Below are 19,187 nucleotides of genomic sequence, written 5' to 3'. Positions count from 1 at the left end.
GGGCCAGTAGTCAGCCCATGGGCCTTTATCTCTGGGCCTTGGACCTTGCCACCACTTCACAGCCTCACTGGCCATGTTTAAAAATCCTTGAGGCTGCCTTGAGTGCCAGCTTCAGACAGTCAGTTCCAAAAAGAGATAGTTTATTGAATGCCCACTTGGTGCAGTGCACTGCACTTGGAAAGCTTGGGAAGTATAGCATAACCAAGTGATATGTTTCCTGCTAACAAGGAGCTGACATTCTAATGGGGAGACAAACATATTTACTACTACAGTAGTCAAAATAAATGCAATGTTTTCTGCTGGGGCAGAAAATGGTCAGTTTTAGAAAGAGCTGATTAGAAAATCAATTTATTTCACTGATGAGAATTATTCACTGGGGCTCAAGTTCTTAGGACAGTACTCTATACATAGTTAGCACTCAATAAATACCACTGATTGATCACTGATGATGATGACTGGGGGAAGAGCCCTCTTGGATGGTGCAGCTAGTGGCAGGTTCCCGAAGGATTCATATTTAATGAATTCATTTCCATGCCAGAATTTTCTCTCTTGAAGGCCAAGCTCTGTGTTTTCAACTTTGTACTGCTGCTCTTACCAGTTTGGGCTCCAGTAGCTTGGTGTTCCCAGCAGTGTTTTACTACAGCTTCCTACATAATGTTCAGATGTATGTTTCTCTCAGCTATGCAGGGCAACATCCTCCTGTCTGAGTAATCCAGGCACCTGGTGGATCTAATGTGTGCTGCAAAAATTGCATCATTTCACAAATTGAGCCCAGACCACTCTTGTCTAGGCATTTTCATGATCCCACCCTCCCCCACTGACTACAGGTATTCATCAGATTATGCTGGTTAGGTGTTTTAGAAAAGCCAGATGTGGCTGAGGCGAAAGAAGAGGATAGAACTGGAATTTTAGTGTCTGAGCTTCAAAACCCGTTGCTCTCAAATCTGGTATCTGCAAAGATCATTCATTCAATTGTATTTATTCAACGCTTACTGTGTGGAAAGCACTAAATTAAGTGCTTAAGAGAGTACAGTATCACAATAAACAGATGCATTTCCTGTCCATAGTGAGCTTACAAAGTAGAGGTGGGGACAGACATTAATATGACTCCAAAGAACACAGGCTTTGGAGTCAGAGGTCATGGGTTCAAATTCCGGCTCTGCCAATTGTCAGCTGCGTGACTTTGGGCAACTCACTTAACTTCTCTGTGCCTCAGTTACCTCATCTGTAAAATGGGGATGAAGACGGTGAGCCCCCCCATGGGACAACCTGATCATCCAGGAAAAGTCTCCCATTCCTTCGTTCCAAGGAAGTGGAAGAATACTCCCCCTTGCTCCTCACCACAGTACCCCAACAGTAAATATCTGAACTAGGCAGATGGTCTGAGTTCATCAGTGCCCTTGCTAACTATTGCATGGGCTCCTGGCAAACTCTGCCAATAATGGAGTCTCCCATCAAGAACAATGGCTGAGGCTCAGCCCTAAACCCTGCACAAAATATTTTTTGCAAGTTAGGTTGTACAGAGTACCTGTCCCAAATGGGGCTCACAGTCTTATCCCCATTTTACACATGAGATAACTGAGGCACAGAGAAGAAGGGAAACCTCCCCAGCACTTAGAACAGTGCTTTGCACATAGTAAGTGCTTAATAAATGTCATTATTATTATTATTATCATTATTATACATAAGTGTTGTGGATATGTACATAAGTGCTGTGATCAGGTCCTGGGGAAACCGTAATTCACCCAAACACTTAGTACAGTGCCTTGCACACAGTAAGTGCTCAGTAAATACTGTTGATTGATTGATTGATTTACCCCTGAAAATGATCGACTGGTAACGATAATGGCAAGGACCAGGATTAGAGTCTGGAATGGTACAATCTGGCTGCCCTTTCTGTTATAGGAAGGGCAGAAGTCAATTAAAGAGTTGCTCCTTGGGAATATAACCTAAAAATTGTCTTGCCAGGCCCTGTTCTAAGTGCTGGGGTAGATACGAGGTAATCAGGTTGGACACTGTCCATGTCCCACCAGAGGCTCACAGTCTTAATCCCCATTTTACAGATGAGGTAACAGAAACACAGAGAAATTAGGTGACTTGTTTTTTGTGTGACCTTGGGCAAGTCGCAGAGTCAGGATTAGAACCCATGACCTTCTGACTCCCAGGCTCATGCTCTGTCAACTAGGACACGCTGCTTCTCCCATTCACTTTCTTCGTCTGTTAAATGGCGATTAGATACCTGCTCTATATGTCGCCAACTTGTACTTCCCAAGCGCTTACTACAGTGCTCTGCACACAGTAAGCGCTCAATAAATATGATTGAATGAATGAATGGGGAAGAAGAACTTCAAGAAAAATCATGAAATTCTCATGTTGTTGGATAGAATGGGAAATTATTCATCCTTTCCTTTCTCTCTCTCTTTTCCTTCCCCTCAACATTCACTCCTGATTTAATGGAGGGACAGAAGGGATATGCTGACAAGAACTTAATATGGTCAGGATTCTTGGAGGAACTCTGGCCAAAGGGAGAATACAATAAATATTAGCCTTCAGGAGCAAGATCTTGTAAAATGAGGAGAGACAGGCCTGGTGAGAAATTCTGTGGGAGATTGACTGGGGACCCTGGGTTCTGTCTGAGGCAGGAGAAGGAATAAAAGATCATCTGGCTCAATGCCAGTATATTAAATCACACAGTATTTTTGGCTCTGATATTTCATCTGAGATCTTCCCACTGAAGATCTGGATTCCTTTGTAGGGTTGTAGAGTTGGAAAATGAGTTTGAATGCGACATTTGGCATGGTCCCTCAGGGTTTATGAAAAGCTACATTTGAAAAGCAAGGCATCTTTGACCATACTTTTCTTCCCTATCAGTCCTCAGAATAGATTAGAGAAGCTGCATGGCCTAGTGGAAAGAGCACAGGGTTGGAAGTCAGAAGGACCTGTGTTCTAATCCCAGCTCTACCACTTGTCTTCTGTGTGTCTCTGGGCAAGTAATTTTGCTTCTCTGTGCCTGTTACCTCATCTGTAAAGTGAGGATTAAGACTGTAAGCCCTATGTGGGACAGGGACCGTTTTCAACCTTATTTCCACTCCAGTGCTTAGAACTGTGCCGGGCACATAGTAAGTGCCTAACAAATACCACAGTTTATTATTATTATTGTCATTATCATCATCAGCAGAAAGCAATGCAGTGTGGTGCTGGGCAGCTTTCAGGATTTTTTAGTCAGTCAAGCAGTCATACTTATTGAGTAGTTACTGTGTGCAGAACACTGTACTAAGGTTGTTTTGATTCTGTTCCTTAATTTTGCAAGATATGTGGTTTCATTGGTTCTGTATTGGAAGGGTAGCCCTTGTGTTGAGCCATTGGAGAGAACATCAGGGACCCACATTCCAGTCCTTTTGGAAGCAGGTTTACATGGATGAAGATGGCACATGCCTTTCACAAAGTGTTGCCCTCATGGCCCCCTCCCACCTGCCTATTTTCTTGCTATACTTTGTTCCCCGGCAGCGGGGAAGTGTGTGAGTTGTGCCATATGAGTACTAAGAAAAAATATTTTGAGCAGGGTTTAGGGCTGAACCTCAGCCATTGTTCTTGATGGGAGACTCCATTATTGGGAGAGTTTACCAGGAGCCCATGCAATTGTTAGCAAGGACACTGATAAATAAATAAATAAATTTTGGTATTTGTTAAGCGCTTACTATGTGCAAAGCACTGTTCTAAGCGCTTGGGAGGATACAAGGTGATCAGGTTGTCCCTTGTGTGGCTCACAATATTAATCCCCATTTTCCAGATGAGGTGACTGAGGCCCAGAGAAGTGAAGTGACTTGCCCAAAGTCACACAGCTGACAAGTGGCAGAGCAGGGAATTGAACCCATGACCTCTGACTCCAAAGCCCGGGCTCTTTCCACTGAGCCACGCTGCTTCTCCATTGTCTGATGGTCTGATGGTCTGATGAACTCAGACCATCTGCCTAGTTCAGATATTTACTGTTGGGGTACTGTGGTGAGGAGCAGGGGGAAGTATTCTTCTACTTCCTTGGAAGGAAGGAATGGGAGACTTTTCTTGGGTCCTGTGTCATCTTTTGTGAAGTTTTTGGAAGCAGCGTGGCATAGTGGAAAGAGCAAGGGCCTAGGAGTCAGAGGACATGAATTCGTTCTAGTCCTGGCTCTGCCATCTATCTGGTGTGTTACTTTGGGCAAGTCAGTTAACTTCTTTGTGCCTCAGTTCCTTCATCTGCAATATGGGGATTAAGTATCTTAGTACAGTTCTTGACACTTAATAAGCATTTAACAAATACCAAATAATTATTTTTAAATTATAATTATAAAATACAGTGTAATTGACTCAAGTTATTTAACTCATTTATTCAAATCAATCAATCAATCAATCATATTTATTGAGCGCTTACTGTGTGCAGAGCACTGTACTAAGCGCTTGGGAAGTACAAGTTGGCAACATATAGAGACAGTCCCTACCCAACAGTGGGCTCACAGTCTAGAAGGGGGAGACAGAGAACAAAACCAAACATATTAACAAAATAAAATAAATAGAATAGATATGTACAAGCAAAATAAATAAATAAATACATAAATAAATAGAGTAATAAATACGTACGAACATATATACGTATATACAGGTGCTGTGGGGAAGGGAGGAGGTAAGACGGGGGATGGAGAGGGGGGCGAGGGGGAGAGGAAGGAGGGGGCTCAGTTTGGGAAGGCCTCCTGGAGGAGGTGAGCTCTCAGTAGGGCCTTGAAGGGAGGAAGAGAGCTAGCTTGGCGGATGTGCGCAGGGAGAGCATTCCAGGCCCGGGGGATGACGTGGGCTGGGGGTCGACGGCGGGAGAGGCGAGAACGAGGCACGGTGAGGAGATTAGCGGCAGAGGAGCGGAGGGTGCGGGGTGGGCTGTAGAAGGAGAGAAGGGAGGTGAGGTAGGAGGGGGCGAGGGGATGGACAGCCTTGAAGCTGAGGGTAAGGAGTTTCTGCCTGATGCACAGATTGATTGGTAGCCACTGGAGATTTTTGAGGAGGGGAATAACATGCCCAGAGCGTTTCTGGACAAAGACAATCCGGGCAGCAGCATGAACTATGAATTGAAGTGGGGAGAGATACGAGGATGGGAGATCAGAGAGAAGAAAAGCTACAGTAAGAATGCAATTCAGCATAAAGGCATTCTCTCTCTCTCTCTCTCTCTCTCTCTCTCTCTCTCTCTCTCTTTTGTTAATGGTATTTGTTAAACTAATCTCTGTTGTAACCACTGAGGTAGATGCATGTTAGGTTGTACACAGTACCTGTCCCAAATGGGGCTCATAGTCTTATCCCCATTTTACACTTGAGATAACTGAGGCACAGAGAAGTTAAGTGCCTTGCTCAAGGTCATACAGCAGGCAAGTGGCAGAGCTGGGATTAGAACCCAGATCCTTCAACTCCCAGGCCCATACTGTTTCCATTATTCCCAGTTTAATATGTCATTCTGGTCACTCATGACATAAAATGATTAGCAAGGTCAACAACTCCTTGAGATTATATATAGGATTTTATTTTGTATTGTATTCTGCTTCTGTGACATTCTTGTCGTGATCACCAGCTTTGGGTAATAGAAAAACTGTTTTCTTATGCACTGAGCTCTTTGAGGTTAACTTGTCCTAACAAAGTCAAGCTGGGCCCTTTTCATGCTAATGGCTCCCTGGCCTAAAATCACCACCTGAGGAACTCCAGAATCAACAGTTACTTCCCATGCCTTTCTGGTTTGAATTTATAGCATCAGGAGCAGTCAGGAGAGCATGGCTTGAGTGTTTTCGTGAGGAGGTGAATCCCACTATTTTGCACAACAGGATCAGTTTTTAAAATACAAGTTTGAGGTTACCCGGAGAAATTGCAGTGCAAGCAAAAGCCCACCGTTTCCTACAACAGAGGAGAAATGCTTAAAGAAGGCCCAGTCCGCCAATGTATCCTGAAACCCTAATTGGCTGGTAACTTCTTATACTGCACTCCAAGTTCAAGGGGCTTGGAATGGATACCCCTGGCCCATAACCACAGCCCCCATCCAAACTCCTCACTTAAATAGGATTTTTTGTAAACTAGAGTTGTGTACAAGCTTCTGCTCAAGCCAGGTATTATCCTCGATTTATCTCTCAAGCCACACATTCAATTTGTCACCAAATCCCCACTACAACCTTTACAACATCGCTAAGATTTGTGCTTGTCTCTGTCCAAACTGCTACCACATTAAGCCAAGCATTTTCCCTATCCTGCCTTAATTACTGACTGCATCAGCCTCCTTGCCTACCTCCTTGCCTCCTGTCTCTCCCCACTTCAGTCCATATTTCACAGTACTGCCCAGATCATTTTTCTAAAAAAAGTTCTATCCATGTTTCCCTTTTTTAAATGTATGTGTTAAGCGCTTACTGTGTGTCAGGCTGTGTTCGCTGACCACAAGGAGCCTACAGACTAAAAGGGGAGACAGACATTAATATAAATAAATAAATAAATTATGGATATATACACAGTCTGTGTACATATCTGCACTACAGAACAACATCAAATATGGGGCTCACAGTCCTAATCCCCATTTTACAGTTGAGGTAACTGAAGCACTGAAAAGTGAAGTGACTTGCCCAAGGTCACACAGCAGACAAGTGACAGAGTTGGGATTGGAATCCAGGTCCTTTGACTCCCAGACCTGTGCTTGTTTCCCTAGGCCAAGTTGCTTCTCCTCCTCCGGAACTTTTAGTAGTTGCCCATCCATATCTGCATCAAACAGAAACTCCTTACCATAGGCCTTAAAGCAATCAGTCATTTAGCTGCCTCTGATTTTCTACTACATCCCACTCCACTCACTTCACTTCTTTAATGCCAACATTTCACCTGTACCTCTTTCTCACCTATGTTGCCACCAAATCCTCATATATGTCCTCCCTCTGGCCTGTAACTCCCTGCCCCTTCATATCTGACAAATGATGATCACTCCCCTCACCTTCAAAATCTTATTAAAATCACATCTCCAAGAGACCCTACCAACTAAGGCCTCATTTCCTCTCCTCCCATTCCCTTCCCAATTGCTCATGTACTTGAATTTGCTCCTTTTATTCATTCATTCAGTTGTATTTATTGAGCGCTTACTGTGTGCAGAGCACTGTACTAAGCACTTGGAAAGTACAATTGGGCAACAGAGACAATCCCTACACAACAATGGGCTATTCATCCCACCCTTGGGCCCCCAGCACTTATGTATATATCCATAATTTATTTGTATTAATGCCCATCTCCCCCGATAGGCTGTAAGCTCCCTGGGGTTAGGGAACATGTCTGCCAACTCTAGTGTAATTTCCTAAGTGCTTAATACAGTGCTCTGCACACAGTAATCACTAATCAATCATTTATTGCGCACCTAATAGATATGGTGGATTGATTGATTGGTGAATTGATATACCACCACTGTTGTTTCCAGCAGAACAGTGCCTGCACATGGTAGCACTTTACCATTAAAAAAAGAAAAAAAGAAAAAAAAAAAGGGACAGGCCAATATTAGTAGACTTCAAGTGTAAGTGCTGATCCCACCTCTTCATTCCAAGTGGTGGTGAGCCAGTCTGACCTGGGCACTTTGTCTCTTGCTAAGAAGCTGCCTGTCTGCTTTTGTTGTCATGGAGTCCAGGTGTGGCATTAGCGTGGAGGCATTTCCAACTTCCTAAAGAGCTGAGAGGAAGCTGTGATGGGAAACCGCAATTGCCTTACCCATTGCAGCACAGAGTTGGGGTAGGAAAAAAAGGGTAGCTTGGCTGAAATTAATGAAAGGGACCAGGTGAGGGGGAGCAGCCTTTAGGAGCCCAGAACTTAGGGCAGGAGAGGGAAGATTTTCATTCATTCAGTTGGATTTATTGAGTGCTTACTGTGTGCAGGGATTTCTGCCCTTTCTATTCCCACCCATCTGTGCTACCTCACTCCAAAGCCCCTGTGTAATTGGGAATCCTACCTGCAAATGACCAATCATTTGGTCATTTGTGGCAGAAGGAAAATTCCCTCCCCACCCCTTCCTCCCTTCATCTTTCCTTCCCTGCAGCATTCGGGTGAAACACTAGGCACCGCTTACAGATCTTGGACTTTGGAGGAATTAATGCATAACATAATAATAATAATAATAATCTTGGTATTTGTTAAGCACTTACTTTGTGCCAGGCACTGTACTAAGTGCTGGGGTAGATACAAGCGAATCAGTTGGACAAAGTCCTTTTCCCACTTGGGACTCATAGTCTCAATCCCCATTTTATAGATGAGGTAACCGAAGCACAGAGAAATGAAGTGACTTGTCCAAGGTCACACAGCAGACAAGTGGATAAGAACCCACACCCTTCTGCTGACTCCCAGGCCTGTGCTTTATCCACTATACCATGCTGCTTAGTTCTGCATTTTATGTAACAGTGTGGTTGTTCAGAACCAAGAGTAGGGCTGTATTATGAAAAAGAAATCAGTTCACAAAGATTGATTTACTTCATTAATTGCAGGAAATATACCTTTGAATCCCCAGAATTCTTACTTGTGCTCTTAAAATCCTTGGATAGTTAATATTTCTGGAGGTCAGCTCTTCACATTCATTTGGCTACAAAAAGAGTCCAGCTCTGCACACTGTGTACAGGTCCTCCCATTGATGGGTGAAAACCAGTTTAAGAACAGAACAGCATCAAACTGCAGTGACCCAAATAAATCTGCCCATCTTAACTGAAGATGTGAAGACACCATACCTGTCCATCAGTGTTCTCAGTCTATGACATCTTCCAGTGGGAAGTCATGAGTTTTACCGTGCAGATGACTGTTGATGAGTCATTTAATGATTGTCCTCTAACAAGGTAAAAATCCTAAGAAATTATATTTCTGATGGTGGAGCTTACAGATTTGGTTTTTCAACTGGAAAGGTGGAGCTCAGATCATTCAGTGGAGAGCAGCCCTCCACAAACCAACATTTTGAACTGACCCAAAGATTTAGTGCCTGAAGTCAGCTTTTTCTGCATTGTCAATTATGAGATTATGTTTCCTGGATCCCATTTCCTCACAATCAGCAACAAGTTAGGTGAAAATAAAGATCTATCACAAGTTCACAAATTCCATGTTCATTTTGCCTGAACATTTGTGGCTCCATTTGGTAGGATCCAGTGGAAGGAGGAGGTGGTAGGGTATAAAAGGGAAAGAAAAAAACCCTCAAAAACAAAAGCAGACTCAGGGAACACAGCCAGAGGTACTGCTGGGCTCAGAAAACAGAGACACAGCCCAGAGATGCTGTTTGGAGAGAGAGTCTGCTCAGAGACATGGCTCAGGGATGCTGCCCAGAGACCCTGTCTAGAGCTACAGTTCAAGATACAGCTTGGGGCTAGAGCTCAGGGACTCAGTTCAGAGCTATATTTGGACACTCAGCTCAGAGAGATAGCAGGAACCCAGGGAACCAGGCACTTAAAACTAGCAGCTTGGGTGAGCAGGCATTGCCTAGAGGGATCCTGGTGGCAGATGGGAACCAAGGGGACTGTGGGCAGGGGGTGGTCAGTGAGAGCTGCTCCTGGTTACCCTGCAGGTAGCCCCAATCTCTTTCCTAGACAATCTCATATTTCTAGGGGTACAGGGACCCTCCCTGATCAGTCACTTCCTCTTCCCACTGACCAAACACGGTTGTCATCACCCAATGGGGATTAAGGTGGCAAGAAGCAAGGGGAAAAGAAAATGTGGGGACAAGCTGAAAACAAATTTTCCTGAGGCCCCTGCTACTATAAAGCTAGCTATCATAGTTATCATCATCATCAATGGCAGTTACCATCATCATCAATAGTACTTACTGAGCACCTACTACATGCAGAGCACTTACTAAAGCTCTTGGGAGAATTCAGAGTTAAAAGACCCAACCCTTGCCTTCAAGGATTTACAGTCTAGGGGGAGAGATTGTCACTTCAGTAGGTGAACAGATGGATGGAGTATTAGAATAAAGAGAGGTGAGCATCAATGCTACGAGGGCTGTGCTAACAAATGAAACAGTGTGGCCAAGTGGAAAGAGCACAGGATTGGGAGTCAGAGGACCTGGGTTCTAATCCTGGCTCTGTCACGCTGTCAGTTTGAATAGAGATGAAGGGACAGATTTTGGTAGGGAAGAGTGGGTGCATGTGTTTTTAGAAGGAGCTGTGTGACCTTGGTAAATCATTTCATTTCTCTGGGCCTCAGTTTCCTCATAAGTAAAATGGGGATTAAGATTGTGAGTCGTGGTATTCTTATAGCTACCCCAAGCTTAGTAAAGTGCCTGGCACAGAGAAAGTGCTTAACAAATGCCACTATTATTATCATTATTGTTTCAGGGCCATGGAAGGGTTGATGTGCCAGTCAAGGACTACAAGGTGGGAAGATGAGAGATTAGTCATTAAAGGCCTGGAAAAAATGTGATCTCAGAAGGGCTTTGAAGATGGAGAGAGATCTCCTGGAGGGTATCAAGTGGGAGGGAGTTCTAGGCAGAGGCTGGATCAAGAGGTCCTCAGTGGGAGAGATGAAAACAAGTTACAGTCAGTAGGTTGGCTTGAGAGGAACAAAGATGGGCGGCTGGGTTGTAGTGGGAGGGAAGAATGGATGATTAGAAAGAAGGGAGCTGATTGAGTATTTTAATGTCAGTTTCTGCTTGGCACCAAAAGAATGAGTGACCATTGGAGGTTTGTAGGAATGGGGAGATGTGTGTGGTATGATACTTTAGAGAAAAGATCTGGGCAGCAGAGTGAAGTTTGAAGAGAGATTGGAGGCAGGGAGGTTGGTGAAGAGACTGATGCAGTAGTTAAGCTCATTTAGGACAGATGTCAGGACCAGTGTGGTGGCACTGTGGTGGTTTGAATAGAGACGAAGGGACAGATTTTGGTAGGTAAGAGTGGGTGCATGTGTTTTTAGAAGGGGCAAATGGATGGAGTCAAAAGCATGGGTAAAAAGGGTAGGTTTTGAAAGCAGGCAGAGATCTCCTCCTCAAACTCCTCACCATTGGCTTTAAACCATTTAACCCCCTTGCCTCTTACTAACTCACCTCGCTGCTCTCCTACTACAACCCAGCCCTGCACACTTTGTTCCTCTGGTGCTAACCTTCTCACTGTACCGTGATCACGTCTATCTCACCACCAACCTCTCGCCCACATTATACCTATAGCCTGGAATGCCCTCGCTCCTCATATCAGACAGATAATTGCTCTCCCCAGTTCAAAACCTTATTGAAGACACATCTCCTCCAGGAATCCTTCTCTGACTGAGCCCTCCTCTCCTCTTCTCCTACTCCCTTCTGCACCACTCATATTTGCTCCTTCATTCATCCTCCCTCCCTTCCCCACAGCACATTTGTGTATATATATGTATATATATGAAATATATAGATATATCTGTAATTTATTTTGTATTTATGTATATTAATGTTTGTCTCCCCCTTTAGACTGTGAGTTTGTTGTGGGCAGGGAATGTGATGTTATATTGTACTCTTCCAAGCGCTTAGTACAGTGCTTTGCATACAGTAAGTGCACAATAAATACAATTATTATTTATAAGAAGAAGAAGAAGAATGAAACAGTGGATGATGGGGTGGGAGGGAGCTGTGGAGTTGGGGAGATTTGGGGTTGTTTACCCCTGGTGGCTTCAATTTTCTCAATAAAGAAGTTGGCAAAGTCATTATGATAAGGCCAAGGCCTGGTTTCTTCTCAACTTACTTGAAAATAAGGGAAAATCATGTGGGACTCTTTCCTTCAGTGCACTCCCATGCTCTGGTCATTTTGGAAGAGATCCCAAACAGCTCTTCCAGTGAAGCTGCAGCTCCTCAAGTGCAAGGGTTTGGAATGTGTCTGTTTATTGCTACATTGTACTCTCCCAAGCACTTAGTACAGTGCACTGCACACAGTAAGTGCTCAATAAATACAATTAGATGAATAGTATTTATTGAGCACTTCCATGTGCAGAGCACTGTATTAATAGTTTGGGGGAGAATATACTACAGTAGAGATGGTAGACACAATCCCTGTCCATGGGGAGTTTATAATCTGGTGGGGGAGACTGACATTTAAGTGAATTACAGATTAGGAGAAGAGGCGGAGTAGAGGGATGTGTACATAAGCGCTGGGGGGCCCTTGCAACTCCTTTTCCAAAGGCTCCAGCACTGGTCACAGTGTCAGGGCAGTAATAAGCTCATAAAGCATGCATTGCTCTCATGCTGAATGCGCAACCGGGTGTTGACGTTTCAGAGATCCAGGTTTTGCAGTGAACCATGTTAATATACCCATTTCTCTAGCCCTTCCTGCTCAGAGCAACACTGGGGAGGGATTACAGATATGGAAAAGATTCCTTTAAGGAATTTCTAATCCAGATAGACGTCCACAGTCTTTTTAATCAATCAACCCCCCAATAGTTATTTATTAAGCACTTACTGTGTTCAGAGCACTGCACTAAGCAATGGGAAAGTACAGTGTCATAGAGTTGGTAGACACCATCCCTGCCCACAAGGAGCTCACAGTCTAAAAGGGTTTTCCAATTTGAAAAGACATAACCAACCCTAGATCCTCTTTGGGAAAGCGAAAGTAATTAGGCTCACACATTTTTTACAACAGACAAATAATTAAAATTTCATAGCAGCATGGCTCACCCAGGTGACATTGAGTGACAACCACCGGGTAATGTAATTTCCGGGAGAGAGCCTCCCAATTTTAACTACTGATAGTTACTTCTCCAGGCAAGATTGACATATTCATTAAATAGTTTCCCATTAATGTGAAGGTCAATCCCCACATTGCTCCCAGGAAATTTTATGTTGTTACATTGTGGGGAACTGTTTTGATTTGCTGTGTTTCTATTGACACCACCATTAGATCTTTGTAAACCGTGCTTTGTCATTTTACTTTCAAATGGCCCTATTTGAATGACCTTATTTATTCTATTGGTAAAAACTTAGGAAAACAAATATCTTGGAGTGATTGCTTTGGGCATTGCATATTTATGTTTTTTTAATAAAAAAGGATTAAGAAATCATTTGAAATTGAAACATCTTTATCTTGATTTAAATTAGGTAAATAAGAAGTTCAGTCAAGTAAGGTGGTTTGACTTTTCCCATATTTTTTTGGAAGTGCTTCTTTGCCAGTATAGCTGGTAGCATGGTTGAAGATGTTTATGGTCCCATAATTTTTTGGTATATTCAAGCACTCATAATGCTTGAGGAGAAATTATTTGTTGGCTAAATATACTGTTTTATGAGAGACAGTGCTTTCTGTCCTTTCCAATCCCCAATAATTTCAGGTCGGAGACCACGACCAATCAATCAATCAATCAATCGTATTTATTGAGCGCTTACTGTGTGCAGAGCACTGTACTAAGCACTTGGGAAGTACAAGTTAGCAACACATAGAGACAGTCCCTACCCAACAGTGGGCTCACAGTCTAAAAGGGGGAGACAGAGAACAAAACCAAACATACTAACAAAATAAAATAAATAGAATAGATATGTACAGGTAAAATAAATAAATAAATAAATAGAGCAATAAATATGTACAAACATATATACATATATACAGGACCAGAAAATGGCAAGGTTTTGAATCCAAAAAGGTCAATATTAAGAATTTGGGAAGAAATGTTTCTTTCTCCACAGGGATTGTAATCTATCCTGTTCTTACTTATGAAACTTCATTCCTGGGTGGTATCTCACTGGCCTTTCCTAATCTACTGGGTGAGCCCTCCATAAAGCTACGTTACTAAAAGGGTAGCAGGCTACAGAATCTGAGTGGTTAACGGTAACAGTATCTCCAAATCGAACTGCTTCCCGCACACTCACTGATTGGCTTGCTATGTTGGCTGCCATGCCATTCTTCCGATTTGTCCTCCAAGGGAGATTCCATTGTTTTTCCAATAGGGATAGGCAGCTCCGGACACCATCACGGCCATTTGAGTTTGTGTCCAATCATCCTGGTTGGTTTTCAGCATGGAATGATCATTGTGTTTGCTGATGAAAAGAAATGCACCCAGGAGCCAGTCCCCTGATCAATTTGCATTTTGATTTGCACTGACAATGCATGCTTGAAAGGAGGTTTTGCAGCTCTACCCCTCAGCCCTGCTGGCTTCAGAAGCCAGGGGCCCCGCTTTTTGTAGCAGCGCTTGCCGTCTGAACAGCTGGTTTGAGCATGGTTCATTCGGTGCTGGTGACATCATCGTGCCTTGCACAGGAGCTGGGATTTTTAAAGAAAAGAATATTCTCTTAGACCACACACGCACACACACACACACACACACACACACACACACACACACACAGAGACACACACACACACACACACACACATATATCCTGGCTCCAGTTCAGAAGCGAGGAGCTGCTCCTTCAGTGTTTCGGCTGCCGCTGCCATTGATACAAGCAGCTGTTTCCCTCTGCAGTGCAGTACCACAACCCAAGCAGGCAGCTCTCCCAGGTCCCCTAGCTGGTGGATTTAACAAGAAAGCTGGCCTTGCTTTCGGCTAGCTTCGACTCAAGGGCAAGCTGACGATGGGCGGGTCGCAGTCTCTTCAGCAGGCACCGACCAGCAGCCTGAACTGGGAACCTTCCGAGGCAATGTAAGTGCAGAATGTCTTTACTCCCTGTAACCATACATTCCACCCCACAGGCAGCCTGCCGAAACTGGACAGGGAGCCTGTGCTTGGCGTCTTTGTCCATGTCGGTTCTGTTCAGGTAAAGATGCAGTGTTGATCTTGCTGAGGGATTGCTGGAATAGATTTGTTTTACATCTACTGGCATTCTTCTACTTTACATTTGCACCTGCTGACCCCAGAGTTGCTTCATTTTACTCTGGATTATATATATTCCATCTAGTACCTTGACAGCAGGGTAGTAGCTGAAAAAAAATCATCCTGAGTTCTCAGTTTCTCATTCAGGGCTTGTCTTAATCCGGGCATTTTCTGGGATTTTCACTTCTGTTTGTTCTTCATCAGAAAAAGCAGCGCAAATGACACTGCTGTTTTGGAAGGAAATTGTGAATGACAGATTGGCTCTTCAGATAAAAGGCCATCCATAATAGTCATTTTTGACGCTTTGCCAATGTGGTTCCAATGGTGCCCAATTTACATTACAGTTTGTATAGGGAAAAGTGTCCCTTAGCAAAACAATGAATACAGTCTTAAAACACAAGATTGTTTATCAGTTATAAACTGCGTGGGTTAGTTTTGTCCTTTATTGTGACAGTATCTAGCACTTCAGTAACCTAGCAGCTTGGTCTTTCTTCTAAACTCTAGGGCAGTGCCTTACTGAGTGGCCTTTATCCTGAATAGATTCTGTTAGGCTGGTCATTTTTGTTAGCATCAAGTCATACGTGCCCACAGTCATATTTGGAAGATGATACTTGTAAACTCAGGATTGGTTGTCGGGTTTCTAGAAAACAAAGGGGCATCCAAAGTGGGCCTCAGTGTTACGATCTTGGTTGATTCTTTTTGGTTTGAATAATTTGTTTTTTCCACTGGAAATGTGTGATTCTGCAAATAGTATTTTCATGATCAGACCCATTTATCTGCAGATTTAAAGAAGCACTGGGCTTAGTCAGTGCATTGTAGTGGAGAGAACAGATTGAAGATAGTGACCCACTAATGATCTGTGGTCCTGAGGCATCATAGAGGATTCTTCAATGGGAAGATGTAATGTTAGCCCACCCCTCTACTTTCAGAATGGGGTCTTTTCTGGCTCAGAGCTTCATGTTTAATATCAGTCGAAGCTGAATGACACACTGAACTGAGTCCTATCGTCATTCTCGTAGCTTCACAATTCATTATTGTCAAGCCAAGGAGGACATTGATCTTATTTTGTTATGAAAGGTGAAAATTATCTCAATGTGTATTCATGTCTGTGTGCTGTTGAGCTATTAAATATCACAAAAGGTTTAGCACTGATTTGAGCTTATTTCTGAAAGCCTAGCTATTTTAATATTTTAATATCTCTTTTCCCTGTGGCACAAGACACTGGTGGTAGTATTGAAGCACAAGTTAATGGCAGGAATAATGTGTTAGAAAAGTCTTTATGACTTGGTTTTGGAAAAATAGACTGTGGAAATCAGGGTAATGTCAGCTCTTTTTCCCTCCATTCATCCTCTTTCTCATCATCATTCTCATCACAAAGACACACTGAGCACTTACACTGTGTAAAAGACTGTACTAAGCACTGGAGGGATTCTAGACACCCTAATTTAAATACGTCCCTGATCTACACTGGGGAGGGAGGGAGGCATTCAGTGGGAAGAGGCAACCATTAGAGTGATTATGAGCCAAGGAGCAACAGGTGAAATTCAGCAATGGGAAAATATCCCAAGCAAAAATGGGACAAAGCATTGTACATCTCTGGAGTAGTCCTGGGACCATGTGTAGAGTCCTTAGAAAAAGATGCCCACAACCGTCCAGATGTCTTGAATGCTGTGCTGGTGGGAAGGAAGTGGCTGCAATAACCTTTAGTAGCCTCTGAGGTTTCTTGGGCCTAAGTGGTGATGGGCTCAAGGCTTCAGCTCATCAGACTTTCGCTTGCCCCCACTTGTGAGGAATGGAGGGGGTCACCTGAGAGATCTGCAGTTCTCTTCTTGGAACCATTTAGCTGAATGAAGGACCAGGTCCTACTGCCTGAGGCCAGGTTTCAAAGACTGTTTGAGGGTTGGAAAGTTCACTTTCCTCTTTGCAGGAGAACACACACACACACACACACACACACACACACACACACACACACACACACACACACCCCGCCACGGGCCCCCCCCCCCCCCCCCCCAGCCGTTCTTTCATTCAGTTGTATTTATTGAGCACTTATTGTATGCAGAGCACTGGGGAAGTACAAGTCAGCAACATATAGAGACGGTCCCTACCCAACAACAGGCTCACAGTCTAGAAGGAGGAGACAGACAACAAAACAAAACATGTAGACAGGTGTCAAAATCGTCAGAACAAATAGAATTAAAGCTATATGCACATCATTAACAAAATAAATAGAATAGTAAATATGTACAAGTAAAATAAATAGAGTAATAAATCTGTACAAATATATACAGGTGCTGTGGGGAGGGGAAGGAGGTAGGGTGGGGGGATGGGGAAGAGGAGAGGAAAAAGGAGGCTCAGTCTGGGAAGGCCTCATGGAGAGGGTGAGCTCTCAGTAGGGCTTTGAAGGAAGGGAGAGAGCTAGCTTGGCGGATGTGTGGAGAGAGGGCATTCCAGGCCAGGGAAAGAACGTGGGCCAGGGCTCAACAGCGGGACAGGCGAGAATGAGGTACAGTGAGGAGGTTAGCAGCAGAGGAGCGGAGGGTGCCGGCTGGGCTGGAGAAGGAGAGAAGGGAGGGGGCAAGGAGATGGACAGCCTTGAAGCTGAGAATGAGGAGTTTTTGCTTGATTCGTAAGTTGACAGGCAGCCGCTAGGGATTTTTGAGGAGGGGGGTAACATGTCCAGAGCATTTCTGCGCAAAGATAATCCGGGCAGCAGAGTGTAGTGTAGACTGAAATGGGGAGTGACAGGAGGATGGGAGATCAGAGAGGAGGCTGATGCAGCAATCTAGTAAGGATAGGATGAGAGATTGAACCAGCAAGGTAGCGGTTTGGATGGAGAGGAAAGGGCGGATCTTGGTGATGTTGTGGAGGTGAGACTGGCAGGTTTTGGTGACGGATTGGATATCTCAAGAGTTAGATTTCCCTTTAAGTAAAACTTCACGCTGAAATACACACCTGTTCTGACACCGCACAAGCCTAAGCTGTCAATGCACTTATGTGCTCAGGTAGTTTCTTTAATAACACAGCACACCAAATACGTCAGAAGGATGCATTGTCAGAAGGATGTTCCCTAATTTGCTACAGTAATAAAAATAATAACAATGATGGTGTTTGTTAAGCACTTACTATGAGCCAAGCAATAGATAACACATCTGACTACAGATCAGAAGGTTTTTGAGAAGGAGCGTGGCTCAGTGGAAAGAGCATGAGCTTGGGAGTCAGAGGTCATGGGTTCAAATCCTGGCTCCACCACTTGTCAGCTGTGTGACTTTGGGGAAGTCACTTAACTTCTCTGTGCCTCAGTTACCTCATTTGTAAAATGGAGATTAAGACTGTGAGCCCCACGTGGGACAACCTGATCACCTTGTATCCTCCCCGCCACTTAGAACAGTGCTTTGCACATAATAAGTGCTTAACAAATGCCATCATTATTGTTACTATGCACAGGGATAGATGTAAGATAACCAGGTCAGACATAGTTCCTGTCCCACACAAGCCTTGAACAGACCTTGAATCCCCATTTTACAAATGAGGAAACAGCACAGAGAAGTGAAGTAACTTGCTTAAGGTCTCATAGCAGACAAGTGATGAGACATGAAATGTAAGCATATGTTAGAGTAGAGCATGTGTTTGGGTATGTGAGCCCTCAGCATTGTTAATAATAATAATAATAATAATGGCATTTATTAAGCACTTACTATGTGCAATGCACTGTTCTAAGCACTGGGGACGTTACAAGGTGATGAGGTTGTCCCACGGACGGCTTACAGTCTTAATCCCCATTTTACAGATGAGGTAACTGAGGCACAGAGAAGTTAAGTTATTTGCCGAAAGTCACACAGATGTTAGGTGTTGGTGGCCTTGAATCCGCATTTTACAAATGAAGAAACAGAGACACAAAGAAGTGAAGTAACTTCTCTGGAGGTCACATAGCACACAAGTGGCAAGACATGAAATGTAAGCATACGTTAGAGCAGAGCATGTGTTTAGGTGTGTGAGCCCTCAGCACTCTTAGGTGTTGGTATGACAATCAACACACTTCCTAGTTTACTGTGCACAGTTAGGGAAGTCCTACCAATTCTCAACTTGAACATTAAAATCCAATCCCATAGCAATGTGTATGAACACCTGTGTCCAGATCTTACCCTGGCTTAACATCATCCATTCTTCACTGCTCCGTATCAGTAGTAGTAGTGGTAGAAGTAAATACTGCAGAGCATTTTCCTAAGTACTGGGAAATCAATCAATCGTATTTATTGAGCGCTTACTGTGTGCAGAGCACTGTACTAAGCGCTTGGGAAGTACAAGTCGGCAACACATAGAGACAGTCCCTACCCAACAGTGGGCTCACAGTCTAGAAGGGGGAGACAGAGAACAAAACCAAACATACTAACAAAATAAAATAAATAGAATAGATATGTACATGTAAGATA

General features: G+C 43.7%; 1 protein-coding gene across 3 annotated transcripts in view; it reads left to right on the top strand.

The window, feature by feature from the left end:
- TACC2 (transforming acidic coiled-coil containing protein 2) overlaps positions 1–19,187 on the top strand; it is a 316,371-nt gene that overhangs the window by 154,964 nt on the left and 142,220 nt on the right. The gene's annotated exons all lie outside the window — the stretch shown is intronic.

This window comes from Tachyglossus aculeatus, chromosome 16 (assembly GCF_015852505.1).
Source record: "Tachyglossus aculeatus isolate mTacAcu1 chromosome 16, mTacAcu1.pri, whole genome shotgun sequence".
Lineage (NCBI taxonomy): Eukaryota > Metazoa > Chordata > Mammalia > Monotremata > Tachyglossidae > Tachyglossus > Tachyglossus aculeatus.
This window is presented reverse-complemented; position numbering and strand designations above follow the sequence as displayed.